Source organism: Megascapheus bottae, chromosome 2, assembly GCF_031878675.1.
Source record: "Megascapheus bottae isolate mThoBot1 chromosome 2, mThoBot2.hap1, whole genome shotgun sequence".
Classification (NCBI taxonomy): domain Eukaryota; kingdom Metazoa; phylum Chordata; class Mammalia; order Rodentia; family Geomyidae; genus Megascapheus; species Megascapheus bottae.
Window position 1 is genome coordinate 82,278,488 of NC_143510.1, and position 14,128 is coordinate 82,292,615.

Genomic DNA, 14,128 nt, shown 5'->3' on the forward strand with positions numbered 1-14,128 from the left:
TAAGCCACTAGTGCTGGGACTCCAGTTGTATACTTTTTCTTTTCTTTTTTTTGGGGGGGGGGCAGTCCTGAGGCTTGAACTCACGGCCTGGGTACTCTCCTTGACACAGTTTGCTCAAGGCAAGCACTCTGCCACTTGAGCAACAGCGCCACTTCCGTTTTTTTCTACTTATGTGGTACCAAGGAGTCGAACCCAGGGCTTCATGCATGCTAAGCGAGCCCTCTACCACTAGGCTACGCTCCCAGCCCCTACTTTTTCTATCTTGGCATAATTTCTCACACATAATAAATAATTGAAACCTTATTATTGAATGAATACATCTGTTACTACAGCATTATTATTACAGAGAAATTAGATATCCTAATGTCACATAATTATTTTCTAGAACATGGAGGAACTAACCAATACACATTTTTCAGGATTACAGGTATGAGCCACCAGCACCTAGCCCCAAAATATCTTTAGGTACATCCCACCTTTTTTTTTTATGCCAGTCCTGGGGCTTGAACTCTGGGCCTTGGCTCTGAGTGTCCTTGAACACTTTTTGCTCAAGGATACTGCTCTGCTGCTTGAGCCACAGTACCATTTCTGGCTTTTTCTGTGTATGTGGTACTGAGGAATCAAACCCGGGGCATTGTGCGTGTGAGGCAAGCACTCTGCCACTAGGCTACACACCCAGCCCCTCCCTTCAGGTTTTTTTTGTGGGTCATGGGGCTTAAACTCTGGGCCTGGGCACAGTCCTGAGTTCTTCAGATGAAGGCTACTTGCCCTACCCCTTGAGCCACAACACCATTTACAGTTTTCTAGGGTTAATTGGCGATAAGAGCCACCATGCCCATCCCGTCTCTTCAGTTTTTTGTTGTTGTTTGTTTTTTGCCAGTCTTGGGCCTTAAACTCAGGGCCTAACCGCTGTGCTTAGGCTTTCTCAAGGCTCGCGCTCTAATACTTGAGCCATAGCACCACTTCCAGCTTTTTACTATGTACGTGGTACTGAGATATGGAACTCGGGTCTTCGAGTATGCTAGGCAAGCACTCTACCCCTAGGCCAAACTCCTGGCCCCTCTTCGGTTTTAAAAACTAAATTGTTACTGCTGCTTCTGCCCCACACTTCAGAACCAAATATATAACCTGGCTCCAGTAGCTCACATCTCTAATCCTAACTACTCAGGAGGCTGAGATCTGAAGATTGTTGTACATAGCGAGGCCAGGCAAGGAAGTCTGTGAGACTCTTATCTCTAGTTAACCACTAAAATGCTAGCAGTGGAGCTGTGGCTTAACTGGTAGAGTGCTAACCTTGAGCAAAAAAAAGGTCAGGGACAGCACTTGTCCATGTGTGCATGCATGCATGCGTGTGTGCACACACATTATATGAATTTTGCATCACATTGAAGAAACACTGGGTTCTATGGAGTATTTCTTGATATTATATCATGAGCTCAGCACCTATCTAAACATGCTGTCTTCCAAAAACTATATGGCATCTCAAGCAATAATATGAACTCCCTGCTTAAAAAAGAAAGAGCCTATTATCAATATAGAGAAGTTGTTTTAAGTTTTAAAGTTAAAATAAGGAAGTTCTTTGAATATTGCCTAACTGACAATTGTGGGAAAAAGTTTGAAACTGTTCTGACCTACCCCACTTTGCATTTCTATGGGACATTTACTATTTTAAACCATCTTACAATGTTTTAAAAATTAAGTATTTTCTACAGCAGAAAGGTACTATACTGCTTATTATCAAATTCTTGATGGGGTAGATGGGTTGGTTGACTGTAAAAACTCAGGTGTCAGTAGGGCTCATACTTGTAATCCTAGCAACTCAGGAGGCTAAGATCTAAGGATTGTGGTTCAAAGCCAGCCCACTCAGGAAAGTCCATGAAACTTTTTTTTTGGCCAGTCTGGGGCTTGAACTCAGGGCTTGGGCACTCTCTTTGGACATTTTTGCATGAGGCTAGCATTCTGCCATTTGAGCTACAGCTCCACTTCTGGCTTTTTCTGAGTATGTGGTTCTGAGGAATCAAACCCAGAGCTTTGTGCATGCTAGGCGAGCACTCTACCACTAGCCTATGCCCCTGGCCCCTCCGTGAAACTCTTAAGGACGTGAAGACCAGAAGTGGAGTTATGGCTCCAAGTGGTAGAGCATGAGCCTTAAGCAAAGAAGCTCAGGGACAGTGCCCAGGCCCTGAGTTCAAACCCCAGAACTGGCAAAAAAGAAAAGAAGAAAAGCACAGTATTACTTGGTCCTCCTTCTCTGGGCCATAGTTATTATTATTATTATTAATCTTGTTACACAGAACCAGGAAAACTAAGAGTTTTTTAAATTTTATTTTTTATTGTTGGGGTAATATATAGAGGGGTTACAGTTACATTCACCTGGTAGTAGGTGCATTACTTCTCACACATCGGTACCCCTTCTCATGGTTTTGTTCCTGTCCCCTAACCCCTCCCAATCATCTTTTTCCCCCTTCCCTTTCCTATTTCAAATAAATAAAAGTATATGCAATATACAAGGTAACAAAGTCAGATACAGTAACAATATGAGATTAACCAAAGGGCAAAAAAGAAGAGAAATAACATAGTACATTAAGAACAACAATCACACTAAAGCTTGTGTTTCCATATCCTAGAGTTCCTTTCATTTAGTCTCATCCTAAGAATTTTTAAGAGCATAAAGAATCATGACTCAGCCTTGGCATGTGGCTTAGTGGTAGAGTGCTTGCCTAACATGCATTAACCCTGGGGTTTGATTCCTCAGTGACACATACACAGAAATAGCTGGAAATGGTGCTGTGGCTCAAGTGGTAGAATGCTAGCAAAAAGCTCGGATAATGCCAGGCCTAGTTTAAACCTTGTGACCAGCCTAAAAACAAAACAGAAAAAAACCCTCCTGGGGTCAAATGGCCCAGTTGCCTTAGCCTCCCGAGTAGCTGCCACCATACCCCATACCTTGCTGAACATGTTTGTCCTTATTTTCCCTGGGATGGGAGTGTAGCTCAGTGGTAGTGGCTTGCCTACCCTTTGTAAGGCCTTGGTGTTGATTCCCAGCACTGGAGGGGAAAAAAAGGAAAGGAAACACTGGTGATCTCCCAAACCTGAGCGAGACTACAGGCACACTTCCTACTGACTCATAGCCTCTGTTCTCACATCTATCTGTGTGCTGATGGGGCCAATTGCATTACTTCATTTGATCATCATAAGAGCCCCTAAAAAGAAATCCCATCATCTGCCCACATATGAAAGTCAGTGAAATTGAGGCCTAGGTAAATTAGGCCATTTGCTTAGTAAGCAGCTGAGCTCTGGAGGTTAGGTTGCAAGCTTTTATGAGCACTATTGCATATCTTGCTTCAGGGAAGGTAACTGGCTAGCTCCAAATAAGATTTCTTTGTAGCCAGACATGGTGACAGTTTTGGAATCTTGAACTGGAAGCAGGGGAAGAAGAATCATAACTCTGAGGCTAACCCAGGCTATATATAAAATGGGGTTGCTGGACGTGGTGGCTCACACCTGTAACTAGCTATGAGGGGGCTGAGATCTGAGGATCAAGATTCAAAGCCAGCCCGGGCACAAAAGAACCTGAGACTCATCTCTAATTAACCCCTAGAAAATGAGAAGTGAGGCTTGGCCCAAGGGTAGAACAGTAGCCTTGAGCTGAAGAGCCCAGGCCAAGTAAAAGCCCCATAACCGCCCCCTCCCCCAAAAAGTGGGGGGCTCTCCTTCCTGGCTGTTATGACCTAAGCAGCACTAGCCCACCATAGGCTGAAACTAAGAATACACCAGATCATTATAGGATCTGCAAAGTCTGCAATCCCTGGTTCCTCTCTTTTTCTTGGAGCAGTACACTGCATTCCAGCTTGGAATGGATGCCCAAGGTCAGAGTCAGACAGGGCTTGATGCCACTGTAACCCAGCTTTTAGGACATCTTGACAACACAGGGCCTTCCTGGCTGACGAAGAGAAGATCACGTCTCTTCCAACAGCGACTGTAACTCGGGAACAAATTGATACAGGTTTAGACTATCCAGTATGCAAAGATTGAGGGGAAAGTCCAGAGGCTGCCTGCAGCCACTGTCACAGCCTCTAGTCACCGTATGGTGACTAGAGATGCCTGGCACACATCCCATATGTAGAAAGAATTTAAAGATGAGGACTACACTAGGCAGACCTCTGCAAGCAACAGATTCGGCAGTGACAGCCAGCTGCAATACATGTCCAATGGTCTTCTGAAACTAAAGGCCACAGCCAGGGCAGAGCAATCTATGCGCTCTTTATCAAGACATGTAGATAGACACGGGCAGATGTTGAAAATCTTTCCTCTGATTATTCTGCTTAATATGTATTCACAATGAGCACTGGTGGCTCAGGCCTATAATCCTAGCTACTCAGGAGGTTGAGGGCTGAGCATCACAGTTCAAAGGCAGCTTGGGCATAAAAGTCCATGAGACTCTTATCTCCAGTTAACCTTCAGAAAACCAGAAGTGATACTGTGGCTCAAAGTGGTAGAGCCCTAGCTTTGAGCTGAAGAGCTCAGGCCCAGAGTTAAGGCCCCAAATGACTCAATCAATAAATATGTATTTGTTGTGGGCTGGCCACTGTATTTAGTCCAGGAGTTCTTGTTGTAAAGGAAGGAGAAGGTGCAACTTTCAACATCTAAGTAAGTAAATAAACAACATGCAGATTGCAATCGGTGCTGGAGAGGAAACCAGGATATTGCCATGAATTATAACTCTTGTGAGGAGTAGGGGCTATTTTAGATAGGCAGATCAGAGACTCTGAGAAGGTGACATTTCAGCTGAAGGCTGAAGGGTGAAAGATGAGAAGGAGTTAGTCATGAGGAGATTGGGAAGGGTGAGCAGCCAAAGTGGACAGCAGCCACCTGGTCTTTCCAGTCCATCTCAGCAAGTTCAGCTCACAATGTGCTTCTCCAGTGACAATGAATCCACTCTGCTTTCCAAATGTGAAAATACATCGTAAGCCAACTATTATCTGAAGTTTCATTTTTAAAGCAGCATGGTTTGTTTAAATGATCATTGCGCTCACTTTTTAGAACCGTTCTTGCTGATCTCTTATTTGGTATTGGCGGAGTCAGGAAAATATTTTGCTTCAGTATTGTCTCTGTCATGTGCTAAAACCTGTTCTAGACTTTTGTGATAAAACAGTAAAGCAAAATTGTTTATTTCAAATGAAGGCTAGACTGAGAATCAAGGACCAAGATTTTAGTGTTGATTCCTCCCCCGACCCTGCTTTGTCTTTTTCTAGCCAGCTTTATGTTTTAGGGCCAAACATTGAACCTCTCTGTGCCACTCAGTCTTTCCACTGGTGCGGTATTGGGGAAAGGCTGGGCCCACAGTTTCTTCAGCAACTTTGTACTGCCTTTGAACAATGGAGAACAAGACATCTTTTCTGTGTTTCATGCTGTGACATCCCATTTGAGAGTCTCCTATCAAAACAAGTTCTAACCTGGCGCCAGTGACTCATACCTGTAATCCTAGCTACTCAAGAGGCTGAGATCTGAGGTTCAAAGACAGTCTAGGCAGGAAAGTCCATGATTCTTATCTCCAATAAACTACTCAGAAAAGGCAGGAAGAGGCTTTGTGGCTCAAGTGGTAGAGCACTAGCCTTGAGCACAAAGAAGTTCAGGGACAGTCTCCAGGCCCAGAGTTCAAGCCCCAGGACCAGAAAAAAAAAAGCCAAGTGTGGTGGCTAGCACCTGTAATCCTAGCTACTTAGGAGGCTGAGATCTGAGGATCAAGGTTCAAAGCTAGCCCTGGCACTAAAGATTGTGAGACTAATCTCCAATTAACCACCAGAAAACCAGAAGTGGTGCTGTGGCTCAAGGGGTAGGGTGGTAGCTGAAGAGCTGAAGAGCACAGGGACAGTGCCCAGGCCCAGAATTCAAGCCCCATGATCTACAAAAAAAAAAGTGTTCTACAGGTTAAAAAGATTAGGCCAATCACCAGTACTCATACCTATAATCCAAGCTACTTGGGAATTTAATGATAAAGGCTCAAATCCAAGAGACATGTCCAATTAACCAACAGAGAGCCAGAAGTAGAGGTATAGCTAGAAAGATAGAGTACCAGCAAGAAAAGCCAGAAGTAGTGCTGTGACTCAAGTGGCAGAGCACTAGCCTTAGGCAAAAAGTATCCAATGACAGTGCCCAGACTCTGCAAGCCACAGAACTGGCAACAACAACAATAACAACAACAACAATAATAATAAAGATTTTATTTAAAAACCACTGTAATACAAGATGTATTATCATGGAGAATTTATTTTCTTAGAATTCCTTACAAGATTTTTTTTTCTTTGTTTAGTTTGAGTCAACTCAATAATAATGTGGATGAGGGTGGGGGGAAGGAAATTGGGACCAAGACATGAGAAAGGGTATCAATGTGAAGTAATGCACCTTCTATTTGGTGAATATAATGTAACCCTTCTATTAATTACAATAAAAATATATGAAATAATAATATGGGATAAAGAGAATTTCTTCTTTGAATAAGTGCAGGAAACATTTTGCAACTAAAAACACCCCACCATATTCAATTGATTCATTTTAATTTTCCTTGTTCTTTCAGAATTTGGAAATAGTCCATCTTAATTGACTTCCTCTTCAAATATCTGAGAACTTTTAAGTAAGAAGGAAGGAAATAGCTGGCAAGATGTGGGATGTGAAAATGATGCTGGGGCATGAGAAAACTGCTCCTATGATGTTAGCAAGTTTCAAGTCCTTCATGAAAAGAAGAACTAACTTGCTAATGCCAGTGTTGCTTAGTCATGGAAGTTTTCTTTTTTTTTTTTTAAAGTATTTTTGCACTTATGCATTGGCTTTTTCTATGGCACCAACGTGGGAAAGTCACATGAATTCATACTGTGCTAACTTTGTCCTGTTCTTTTCCCCTTTGACACCTATCCAGGGTATGTGGATGTTAACACACACGCAGCTGATAACAGAACTTTCAGTCATTACATATATATTAGTGCTAGTCCTAGAGCTTGAGCTTGAACTTTGGGTCTAGGCACTGTCAGTGACCTTTTGCATTCAAGGCCAGCACTCTACCACTTAAGCAACAGCTCCACTTCTAGCTTTTTGGTGGTTAGTTGGAGATAAGAGACTCAGACCTTCCTGCCCAGGCTAGCTTTGAACTGTAGTCCTGAGATGTCAGCGGCCAGAGTAACTACAGGATTATACACATGAGCCACCAGCACCCAGCATAAAATTTTTTTTGCCAGTACTGGGCCTTGAATTCAGTGCCTGAGCACTGTCTTTGGGCTTTCTCAAGGGTAGAGCTCTACCACTTGAGCTACAGCCCCACTTCTGGCTTTTTCTATGTATGTGGCACATACATAGAGGAATTAAACCTGGGTCTTTGTGCATGCTATGCAAGCACTCCACCACTAGCCAAACTCCTGGCCCATGAAAACTATTTTTATGTATCTTTTTCCCCTTCTTTAATGTACTTAATCTGTGCTTCTTTTTTGGTTGGTCTTGGGGCTTGAACTCTGGGCCTGAAGGGTGTCCTGAGCTCTTCAGCTCAAGACTAATGCTCTACCAGTTTAAGCCATAGTTCCACTTCTGGTTCTCTGCCTAGGCTGGCTTTGAACTGTGATCCTCAAATCTCAGCCTCATGACTAGCTGGAATTATAAGTGTGAGCCACTTGTACCCAGCTGTGCTTCTTTAAAACATGTATGGCCAATTCCATATTATCGGGATATATGGTACCCTGATATAGTTCCTTGGTTGGCCTGGCAACCACGTGAAGTAGTTTTTCCTTTTCCCTTGATCTTTCATTTTGGATGGTCTCTGAAGCTTGGAAGTTAGGACCTTCCTAAGATATGTCTACTCTGGACCTTCATTCAAACCTCTCCGCTTGGTTTGACCCTTAATGATTTCTGGTTAACACAAGACATTCGTACTCAAGTATCAGGTGGAAGGGGGGTGGGAGTTGCAAGGAAGACCCTTTGTCATCCAATGGTTTTAGAAGAGTTTTCAATAATGTGTGATTTCAGGTTGCTCCAAAGGAAGATATTTCCCTCTCACCCCCAATCCAAGCTATGTTCAGTTTCTCTACAAATTATACCCCAGAAAGAGCCACTTTTGCTGAGTAGATATAAGCTAACTGTGTTTTCTCAATAAAACTTGCTTTCTCATGGCTCACATAGTTTCCCTCCAAATGATTAGTAAGCAATATTCTGAAGTTTCAGTAAAAAACATTGAGGGAGGCTGTCAAAGACTGTTGCATTTAAATTAGCGCTATGGAAATGAATCTTACTGTCTTTTCTGCTAGCTAAGTACCTCTACCAAATTAGATATTTTTCTTTCATTAAAAAAAAAAAAAAGAACATGCCAGGCGTGGTGGCTCATGCCTGTAATCCTAGCTTCTCAGGAGGCTGAGATCTGAGGATCAAGGTTCAAAGCCAGCCCAGGCACAAAAGGACCAGAGACTCTTATCTCTAGTTAACCTCTTAAAAAAAAATGGGAAGTGGAGGGGCCGGGAGTTTGGCCTAGTGGTTAAAGTGCTTGCCTAGCATGCATGAAGACCTGGGTTCGATTCCTCGGTACCACACACATAGAAAAAAGCCGGAAGTGGTGCTGAGGCTCAAGTGGTAGAGCTCTAGCCTTGAGAAAGCCCAAGGACAGTGCTCAGGTCCTGAGCCCAAGCCCAGGACTGGCAAAAAAAAAAAAATGGGAAGTGGGGCTTGGCTCAAGGGTAGGGGAGTAGCTTTGAGCTGAAGAGCTCAGGGACAGTGCCAGGCAGAGATCAAGCCCCATGACCCCCTACACACACACACACACACACGCACACCATACACAAATATTGTAAAAACAAAAACCCTATACCCACTTTGCTGGCCCATGCCTTCAATCCCAGCACTGGGAAGGTTGTGTGAGAATTTTGAGTTTCAGGCTGGGTTAGGCCAAAAAGAATGAGACTCAGTCTCAAAAAACCACGTAGGGCAAGAAAACATTGCTGAAGAAATGCAAGATATATCAGAGCTAACATTGACCCTTTAGGATCTCCTAGGCCAATGCGCACACTTGACCCATAAAACAAGCAGCTCTAAGCTAAGTCATCCCCGCTCACCCAGCTCTTAGTCCATCTCATCTCTCAGTCCACGGCCTCTCTTGTCACCCTGGCCCTCTCTGCATAGCAGGACATAAGTAACATATTTGTATCTTCCCATCTCCACCACTTCACGAATACCTTTTTGCAGGAGCCCTGGCTGATTTTGCGTGCTATTTGATAGAACTGTGAGACAATCAGTATACAATAACTGTTTAATGAATATCTATAAGCAGCATATAAGTAAATGTAGAATGAACAGTACATTTAGTCTTGAATAATAATTATCAAGATAACACTCACCCATTATAGAGGAGGCCACTTGCATTAGTCAAGAACAAGTTAGACTCTACTACACAACCTCAAATCTCAGTATCTGTATAAGATAATCTTATCATGGTGGTGACCCAAATACATGACAGAAATCAGGAAGGATTTACTTGGGATCATGATTTCAGAGGGCTCAGTCCATCCTTGCTTGGCCACCTGTGGTTAGGAAGGATGGTAATAGGAATATTTGGTAGAGAAAATTCTTTACCCCATGGCAGACAGGAAATAGAGAAAGAAAGAGAAGGGGCTAGGGTCCAGATATAAACTTTGAAGGCATGCTTCCACAGACTTATTTCCTCCAACTAACTCCTATCTCCTAATGTTTCCAGAGTACCTCAAAATATCTCCACTAACTCTGAAAACAAGCTCAGAATGTGAGAACTGGAAGAGGACAGCAATGAGAATTGTATTAGCAAGTGGTGCAAAGGTCATGCTTCTTACACCACTGCAGATAATCTGGGTACATTGTGTCTAGTCCCTAAAGCTTTATGGAAGGCTGAATTTAAGAATGGGAGACTAGGGCCGGGAATGTGGCCTCGTAGTAGAGTGCTTGCCTAGCATGCACAAAGCCCTGGGTTCGATTCCTCCGTACCACATACACAGAAAAAGCTGGAAGTGGCACTATGGCTCAAGTAGTAGAACACTAGCCTTGAGAAAGTCCAAGGACAATCCCCAGGCCTTGAGGTCCAGGCCTAGGACTGGCAAAAAAAAAAAAAAAGAATGGGACACAATTATTTAGCAAAGAAATTTTCAGAACAAAGCAGCACTAGATGCATAACTCAAATAATAGAGTATTTGCCTAATGTGTGAATTCCTGGCCACTTTGGCCAGATGTATAGTGAGACCAGAGCAAAGCAACATGGTGGAAAGATCTGAAAATGCCATATTTTGGCCAGCAAAAGGATGCAGAAGCATGATCATGAAAACGACCAAGGAACAGCTCCTGACAGCAGGGTGTGGCAGGGCTACTTAAATAGGCACAGATCAAAAAGGAGCCATGGTGCCCTTTGATAAGCCGATGAAGAAGAGGCTTCCAGAGCAAGAGAAACCATGACAGCAGAGTTCCAGAGGAAGAGGTCAGGGCACTCTCTACTGGCTAAATGTCCAGGGCTTCCTGAGGGTTTGTTTCTCTGCTTTCAGCCAGTGAAGCACTAGATGGCTATTATTATGGCCATGGTTCAGACAGGCCCTGAGTCAGCTCATGCTGGTGGCAGACCTTGTGTCCACTTGACATTGACAGTGCAGCAGTGCAGAATGCGAGAGGTATGAAGTCATGGTGGCTTCACTGAGATTGCAAAGGAATGTCTGGGACAGCAGGCAGAAGTTTGCTTCATGGTTGTGGACAACAGTGTGCAGAGAGTTCAATCACGTGGCCTACAGCCAACAAAGCAATTAGGGATTTACCCTATGCCCGAGTGTACACAGGATGTCAGACTTGAAGGTTTACGATCCAATGTCAGCCCAGCTGTACTGGGCCTATTTCTACTTTTTGGAATAGGAATGTTTATTTCCTATGTGTTCTATGTGTGTATCATGGAAGTGTGTGATTTGAGTCAGTTATTATTTTTACAAGGGGCTCACAGCATGAGAGAGTTTTCCTTGAGTCTTAGATGAATCTTTGGATTTGGGTTTTTGAGTGATGCTCGAATAGCTAAGACATTGGGACTGTTTGAGAGAGGGAATGATTGCACTGGGGATTGGGAGGTGAACATAAATCTTGGGGACCAATGGCGGAATATTATGACCTGGATATAGTTGGATTGTGTTTTCCAGGGGACACTTCAGTCGATACTTGCTTATGTGTTTCAGCATTGGGAGGCTTGTTTGTTTGTGTGTTGACAGTGGGGCTTGACATCTAGCCCTAAGCCTGATAACTCAAGGCTAGCATTCTACCACTTGAGCCACAGCTCCACTTCTGGCTTTTTGCTGGTGAATTGGAGATAAGAGTCTCACAGAGACTTTTCTACCTGGGCTGACTTCAAACTTTTTTTTTTTTTGTGGGTCTTGAACTCTGGGCCTGGGCGCTGTCTCAGAGCTCTTCAGCTTACGGCTAACGCCCTACCCCTTGAACCACAGTGCCATTTTCCTGTTTTCGATGATTACAGGTGTGAGCCACCACACTCAGCTGACTTCAGACTTTGATCTCAGATCTCAGCTTCCTGGATACCTAGTATTATAGCCACGAGCCATCAGCACCCACCGCAGTGAAACACTAGGCTTGTTTCTAACAATAAAAACAGAGAATAGGGAAGATTATAAAATCGATTTGTGTGATTAGAAATAACCTTAACTACTTAGTTCGATAAATGCCTATCATCGGCTGGGTGCTGGTAGAGCACACCAATAATACTAACTACCCAGGAGGCTGAGATCTTTGGATCACAGTTCAAAACCAGCCCAGGAAAGACTCTTCTCTCCAATTAACCAGGGGTGGGAAAAAAAAAGCAAAACCCAGGGGCAGTGGCTCACGCCTGTAATCCTAGCTACTCAGGAGGCTGAGATCGGAGGATCAAGGTTCAAAGCCAGCCCAAAGCCAGCTGAGCACTACAGTCCAAGAGACTCTTATCTCCAATTAACCACTAGAAAACTGAAAGTGGCTTTGTGGCTCCAGGGGTAGGGTGGTAGCCTTGAGCTGAAGAACTTAGGGACAATGGCCAGGCCCAGGGGTAGGGTGGTAGCCTTGAGCTGTACAGCTCAGGAACAGTGCCCAGGGTCCTAACCCTACAACTGACAAAACAAAAAACAGTCCTGGGCTGGGACTGAGGCTTAGTGGTAGAGTGCTTGCCTAGCTTGCATGAAGTCATGAGTTTGATTCCTCAGTACCACATAGACAGAAAAAGCTAGAAGTGGCACTAGGGCTCAAGTGGTAGCGTGTTAGCCCTGAGCTAAAGAAGCTCAGGGACTGTGCCCTGGCCCCATGTTCAAGCCCCAGAAATGGCAAAAAAGAAAAAAGAAAAACTCACAGTTCAATTTATGCCTATAACCTTAGCTATGTGGGAGGCTAAGACTTGCAGGAAATAAATTCAATAGCTCACACAAAAGCCATGGCACTTCATCTTAAACTAACCAGCAAGCCTAGTGCCAGTGGCTCACACCTGCAATCCTATCTACTCAGGAGCCTGAGATCTCAGAAATGAGGTTCAAAACCAGACTTGTCAGAAAAGTCTGAGACTCATCTCCAATTAAGCATCAAAAATCCAGACATGGAGCTGTGGCTCAAGTGGTAGGGTGCTATCCTGGAGTGAAGAGGCGAAGGGATAGCCTAGGCCCTGAGTTAAAGTCCCAGTACACACACACACACACACACACACACACACACACACAGCAAAAAGACAGACACGAGTGGCTCAAACCTGTTACTGTAGCTATTCAGAAGGCTGAGATTAGAAGACTGCAGCTTCAAGCCAGACCCAATCCAGGATACAGTTTAAAGTGCTAAAGACCTAGCCATAATCAAGTAGGCCAAACTAGAGCATAAGCACTTGAGTTCAATTCCTCATGTTAGCAAAACAAAAACAAAGAAAAATCTAGGTTGGAGGCATGGCTCACGTGGTAAAGAGTGATTACAGGCATGAACTAGCAGCAACTAAGGTGAGCATGAGTTGTTAGTGATGGGATTCTACAGTAACAAAGAGTGAGGAAGAATGGAAATTTCCTTTGAAAGCAAAGGCTAAAGGCATGGGAAAGTCCTGATCAACTGGGCACCTTGTGTGTGTCACTTCAGTAGAACACTGATATGAATAGGTCTGCCATTGAGGGAAAACCTTGAAATTTCACATCTGGCGTGCACTACAGTTCTATTTTTCTTGGGGTTTTCGTTGTTGTTGTTTTTTGCAGTAAGGTCATCCAACTTTGCTAAAGGCATGCCGATCTACCTTATCATTATAGTTAAGCACATTTAATTGTCCCTTTTTTTGTGTGAGGCATGGGGGTGAGTAGAAGGCAACGTGTGTGTGTGTGTGTGTGTGTGTGTGTGTGTGTGTGTGTGTGTGTGCCAGTCCTGGGGCTTGAGCTCAGGACCTGGGCACTTGTCCTTGGACACTTTTTGCTCCAGGCTAGCGGTCTGCCACTTGAGTCACAGCACCACTTCCAGCTTTTTCTGTGTATGTGGTACCGTGAAATCAAACCCAGGGCTTTGTGCATGCTAGGCAAGAACTCTACCACTCGGCCACACTTCTGGCCCTTAAGAATTGCCTTTTTTGTGTGTCAGTCATGGGGCTTGAACTGGTCTGGACCCTGTCTCTGAGCTCTTTAGCTCAAAGCTAATGCTCTACCACTTTGAGCCACAACACCATTTTCCAACCTATGCTTTTGGGGAGTGATATTTTCTTAATATTAAGGATAGAGGAATATGCAAATAGATCACAAAACACAATGGACAATAACAAGCACTCATTGAGAACTTTCTGCATTAATGTCATTCAAGCTGCACATGAAAAATTAAAACTTTTGTTTTTGAAAACAATTGTTTTTGTGCTGTCCTGGGACTTGAACTCAGGACCAGAGCACTGTCTCTGAGCTGCTGCTGCTGCTTCTTCTTCTTCTTCTTCTTCTTCTTCTTCTTCTTCTTCTTTTTTTGCCAGTCCTGGACTTGAGCTCAGGGCCTGAGCACTGTCTTTGGACTTTCTCAAGGCTAGAGCTCTACCACTTGAGCCTCTGTACCACTTCTGGCTTTTTTCTATGTATGTGGTACCAAGGAATCGAACCTGGGTCTTTGTGTACTCTAGGCAAGC